We start from the raw sequence: 6,000 nt of genomic DNA, 5'->3' as shown, positions 1-6,000 counted from the left end.
CAGAACCAGAACCAGAAATGCAACACGAACAAGAACCACAACAAGAACCACAACAACAGCCTGATCAGCACATACCTTATTATGATCCGGTACAGTTTGTTGATGAATTCATAGTATTCCCAATGAGGCCGCCAGTAGAATTCCCAACGATTCCTGAGCACACTCTGCATCCTAATCTAAGATTTGATAGGAGATGGAGAGATTACGAGACATATCAAAGGAACAAATTCAAATTGGTAACAAAAAATGTAGAGGTGCCAAGGGTAATCGATTGGGCCCCTTTGGAAACGGTCCATCTAGCTGACCGTGTTAGACAGCTTTTGGTACAAAGGTATGGCAGTTCTTCTTTTACAGATTGGGAACGCCTTTTCACCATTCGTAGGCCTGTATATAAGGAATGGTGTGTTGAGTTGATGAGTACTGTATCACTTGATACAAATATAGTTAGAATAGATGATAGAAGATTTCTTAGGTTTATCCTTGGCGGTAGGATGTACAGAATGTCCATGCTGGACATGGCCAGGGCCTTACAGATATATACTCCTGGTGAGTTGCTATTACCCGATTGTACAAATTTGATTCATTATGGTGAAAGGGTAGATAGTAACTTTGACGCTGACGTCATTTGGAGGCGTATGTCACATTTTGATGTTTTTACACGAGCAGGAGGACACTCCTATACACATATTGACAGAGCCGAGCTTCGTATTATTCATAGATTTTTGGCTAACTCAATTACACAGAGAGGTCACAATAAAGAAAAAATTACCTTACATGATTTATTCTACCTAAAGTGTATTCGGGATCCTAGAAGCTTTGTCAATATCCTTTACTGTGTTGCTTTTTATTTATCTAAAATGGTAGAGGGAATGCAGGACGGGAGTATAATAGGAGGAGGTATTTTTGTTACTCTCATTGGAGAGTATTTAGGTGTTGATAGGAACCAAGGGGGTCCATTACAGCTTTGTAGAGAACAGGTTGAGCCCTTAGGATTGAAAGTTTATGTGGGTGCTAAGGTATTGAAAAGTAGACGTAACCAGGCAGTACCCTATGAGGGATCTCATCCTCAGGTAGAGAGAGGCTCAGACGAGGAAATGGAGGAGGCGGAAGACATTAGGGATGTCTTTCGAGATGCTATTCTTGACGTTCACGTTCGTATAGATGAGGAAGCAATGACGAACGCGGCCAGACATAGTATGTACGAGCAGTGGAACTCCGAGCGAGTATACGAGGATTATAGGCGACGCCAACACGATAGCTGGGTAGTTCATCAGCACCAAATCATGAGCCAGCTATCATATCAGGTACCAAATAACTATGTACCTACTCGACCTGCTCATTTTCCGCCACACAGCCCCGATATCCGACCACCCTTTAACCGGTATGACTATAACCAAGCCTATCAGAACACCTATAACCAACAATGGAACCCACCTGATGAGATGAACTGGAACCCCTATCCAGACTGATTTGGTTCCATTTGATAATTTATATGATTTTTATGTTTTTATCTTTTTACTTATTCATATTTAAACTTATGTTATTGAATATACTTATGTAATCTTTATCATTTTTATTATTATTGTGTACTAATATTTCACATTTAGGATTTGAAAGTGGGATATTAAGTTCCATTTCAAATTGCTATGCATGTTTATATTTGTATGTATGTATATTGTAAATTGTACAAAACAGGGTAAAACAGCGCATTTTCAAAGACTGGCATTAAGTTCAGCAAAAGCTACTAATTTTGACGACAAGATGACAAATAAATGTGATGTAACAACAGACGGAATGAACAAATGATATGCACCATTTATCATTCAGCAAACAAACGCCAATATGTTTGGAAACTTTGGTAAAATTTAATCATTTTTCTACGCTAATCACCCTCAATAATTTAAATTGTTACTGATTTCTTGTTTGTATTCGACGTGTGCAATGAATTTTCCAGACTTACAGATATTGTAAAATGAGAGTGATGTCTTGGTGACCTTGTGCACACGAAGGTTACGTCGGCCGCCTTTGCATAGCTAGCAGAAACAGACTATAAAACAAACTGATGCAACTTAGCCTTTCACAAACACAACATACTCTTGTTACACCAGTTTTGACACTTTCGATTGACCCTAATAAAACCTGGGATCTTGCATCCAACGTACATCGGTAGTGGTAGCTTAGAAGGTCAACTCAAATAACACAAAACCAGGCACATGAATTTTGTTGTAATGTCATTTCCATATGCGTTGGTACTAACTACATTAGAGGTAAGCATCTACATACCAACATCAGATTTATGACAAGTGATTGAGTCTATGTGAAATATATGAACATGACATTTAGTTACAATCACACATAATCAACCAACCAACATGTGTAAAATTTACCTTCCACTTCATTACCATTAACGGGACTTTCATACCCATCCACTTTCTTCTTGTTCTTTTTCTTCAACCCTTTTATCCAATCTCCTTTCTTATTTATCCCAATCTCCTCTTCGCCAACGATATCATCTTCATTTCTTCTTCACCGCTCTCGTTGAATTTTTCAGCTGTCACGATCTCAAATTCATCATCCATTTATTCATGCTAGCTGCAAACAATAAAAAGTATAGTAAAAAGCGATAAAAAATAAATCAAGTAACAACGCTTAGGGTAGAAGGGAAAAAAAGCGATAGAAAACTATTAAAATATAGTCTGTTATGACCCGAAGCCCAAGACTATAGTTTGATTAAACACCCTCTTACAGAGACCCGTAGCAAGTTTAGAAGGTGCGTTTTTCTTATCGTTTCCAAGTAGAGCCTTAACCTTGTGATGTAATCTTTTAGTTGACTAATGTAATCTTTAGGCGTTGTTCTTTCTGTATTGAAACTGGCTTCACTTGAATTATGTCAATATCAGACGGGCTCAAAAGATAGATCCCACAACATGGAAGGTTCGTCTACCTAATCTTCAACTTGCCACGTTTCCTCCATAACCACAACACCTTATTTTGAAGGTTCATCCACCTAATCCTTTAATTCCCTAAAAACCCATCAACAACATTAATGAATTTTGTAGAGAATGATGTAAAACCGATTACTTAACAAAAGTAACTACAAAATTATAGCTTGGTCACCATTATGTAAGCTTCACCACCATGAGATTTGTGGAATGTGATCCTTTGTTTTAGTGGATATTCACAGACAGCATGACTTTAAGAACAAAAAAGGCTGTCCAAAATAATCAATGAGCTTGTATTTTGATAGGGCCAGCAGGTCTGTGTTCCCATACGGCTCAGTCTCTTCTTCTGAGCATGTGACCCGAGCTATGCCTCAAAATCCTTTAAGAAGTTGAGCATTCGCTGCATCACAAGAAAAATATAAATATTTATTAAAAACTTACTAAATTAAATGTATCAGTTGCTACTAAATCCAAGCCAAATTCTAGAATGAACAACTGATCACAAATACACATCACAAATGCATAACATGTTGCAAAATCCACAATTAGTTACCACATAATAGAAAACAAAACAAAAGAGAGGAAAGAACACAAAACAGAGTGGAATGCAGTAGACATGTATCCAATCACCATAAAAACGCAAAAAAATAAGAAAAGATAGTTACTTAAATCTCTAGAAAGAAACTATAAATAACCTGAGCAAAAATCAAGCAACCGAAACTTCACTAATTCACCACAAACAAATGACTTTTAGACTACAGAATGATAAAATATGCTACAAAAATTTCTAATACCATAAGTCTCAGCCAAAAAATGCAAGCAACCTGAGTAAACATCGACAAACCAATATTACGTTATTCAAGCCTGCTGTTCTGCACAGCAAATTTCAGCCCCCAGACTCCCTTTTGATGACTATTTAAAACCTGCCTAAACGCGACTAAACCATATATATCCTATACCTTTTTGAAGCTTTCTAGGGATACTTTCTAACAAAAATATTAGTTTTCATCAGATACTACCCATTCTCAACTTACGAACCCACAAAGAGGCCCGAGAGTCATTTTTCACACTTTTACTAAAATGGTAAAAATTTCCCATCGACGACATGGGCAAACCCATCTTATACGATAAGTCTAAAATGGCTTTTATGGACATGTTGATGGCTCCCGTTTTACCAAATTACATATATGGGTCAAAATAGGCCCTTATGATCTAAATGGGTCAAAATAGTCATATATGAAACTTACGGATTGGAATCAAATGGAGAATACTAACTAATTTCATTAACCAAATATGGATATTCGCAAACATAATCATCATTTTGATCATCAAAATATATCAATAATAAAAATTAACATATACAATAGTGATCTTTAACAAGTGCGCATATCATACATATAACATTGGATAATATTAACTAAATATAAACATAAATTATGAATGAAAGGTTACTTACACATATTCATATTCATATTTATAACGTGTTCGATGAAGAAACATGAATAGGAGGAGGATCTCAACAGCAATAATCTGCCACAAATCGTAACCTTCAAAAAATTATCGTGAAAAGTTAAATTTAACATAGAATCGTGATCTTTACAAGAGTTCGACGATATAATGCATATTCACGTGACTATTAAAAAAGGAACACCTAGGTTTTGAAGAAAAAAATATACACTGAATATGTACATATGTATGAACGTATTGGTATCCTAATAACTTAAAACGTTAAAAAAAAAAAAAAAAAAAGAGTAGTAGTAGGGTTTTAACAAAAAGATAATAAAACCTGTCCTTTTCAGCAATCAGATAAACATCTGGCGAATTTTGAGGACTCAAATCGATTGCACCAAAATAAACCCTAATTTGATTTTGCATGTTGACAGAGCGTTTGTGATTGACGATTGCAACCTACGAACCCTAATGTTTCGTGAACCCTAATTATACAGATTCCTGATTGAATAAAAGTTAGAACTAATTGCATGGTGAATTTTGTGGTTGCGTATGAATTTTACAGAGAGAGTTTAGTGTGTTTTTTTTTTTTGCTTTGAATGATTTTTGTGATAATTGAAAAAGTACCAGACCGCAGACCCCTGTATTTACATTTGGTACGGGATATTTCGAGGGTATTTTTGACAATAAATATTAGAAAGAGATGAAAGAGACAATTGTTAATTGTTGAGTGATCGATATATTCAATATTCAATGGCTCATATTGAAAATGAGAAATTAATAATCCAATGGACCCTTTTTTGCCATATAGATTTTTTGAAAGTTGATTACCTAAAATCAACTTTGTTATCTATATCTATATCTATATCTATATCTATATTATATATAATAACAAAGTCAACTTTTGCTAATCAACTAGATTTGTGGTCCGCGCTTCGCGGCGGATTTGTTTCATTTTAACGTTACTATATCGTTAGACAGTTTTCTGCCTGAAAGTCATCAAAACGTTGTCCACTCTTTCCAGACCATTTACGCAATGACTGACAACTATTTTGGTAATATTCTACTATATAAATGAAAAATACATAAACAACTAGATATATGTTACAGTCTGGGTTGCAATGCTTAAGTTTTGAGGCTTCTAAACAAATTACTTATTTGTCAAAACCTTATGGTCCATATAATTTTAGCAGGTTTTTTAAAAGTTAAAAAATCAAATAATATGTAGTATATTGAAAAAGGTGATGAAAAAATAAAAATATAACCCTTTTTACCTATATTTTTTTAGACTTCTATTGCGATAGGGTTGTATTAGTATATCACTTTCGAATACATCCAATTATTTTTTAAATGTTCAATCAACCGACCGTTAACCTTTTTATAAACATTCAATTAACTTACCGTTAACTATTTTTTAAAAAGTTCAATTAACCGATGCTAACCTTTTTTTTAAAAACGGCCAACTAACCGATGTTAACCATTTTTTAAAAAGTTAAATTAACCGATGCTAACATTTTTTTTAAAAACGGCCAACTAACCGATTATTAACTATTTTTTAAAAAGTTTAATTAACCGACCATTAACCTTTTTTTAAATGCCGGTTTGTTTA

General features: G+C 34.5%; 1 long non-coding RNA gene across 3 annotated transcripts; it reads right to left on the bottom strand.

Annotated features, from left to right (window-relative positions):
- Nucleotides 1–1,924: 1,924 nt before the first annotated feature.
- LOC139883510 (uncharacterized) lies at nt 1,925–5,051 on the bottom strand. 3 transcript variants are annotated; one of them, XR_011771848.1, is made up of 5 exons: nt 4,729–5,043; nt 4,399–4,489; nt 3,118–3,342; nt 2,808–3,023; nt 1,925–2,592 (listed from the first exon to the last, which is right to left on the bottom strand). It is a non-coding gene; the product is annotated as an uncharacterized lncRNA (long non-coding RNA). The 3 variants fall into 3 exon arrangements; XR_011771849.1 differs by having other exon boundaries at nt 1,925–3,023; nt 4,399–4,472; nt 4,729–5,051; XR_011771847.1 differs by having other exon boundaries at nt 1,925–3,023; nt 4,729–5,048.
- Between the last annotated feature and the right edge of the window lie 949 nt (nt 5,052–6,000).

The sequence above is a fragment of the Rutidosis leptorrhynchoides genome, chromosome 1, assembly GCF_046630445.1.
Source record: "Rutidosis leptorrhynchoides isolate AG116_Rl617_1_P2 chromosome 1, CSIRO_AGI_Rlap_v1, whole genome shotgun sequence".
Classification (NCBI taxonomy): Eukaryota; Viridiplantae; Streptophyta; class Magnoliopsida; order Asterales; family Asteraceae; genus Rutidosis; species Rutidosis leptorrhynchoides.
The sequence above is the reverse complement of the archived record's forward strand: the minus strand, read 5'-3'. Positions and strand labels throughout refer to the sequence as shown.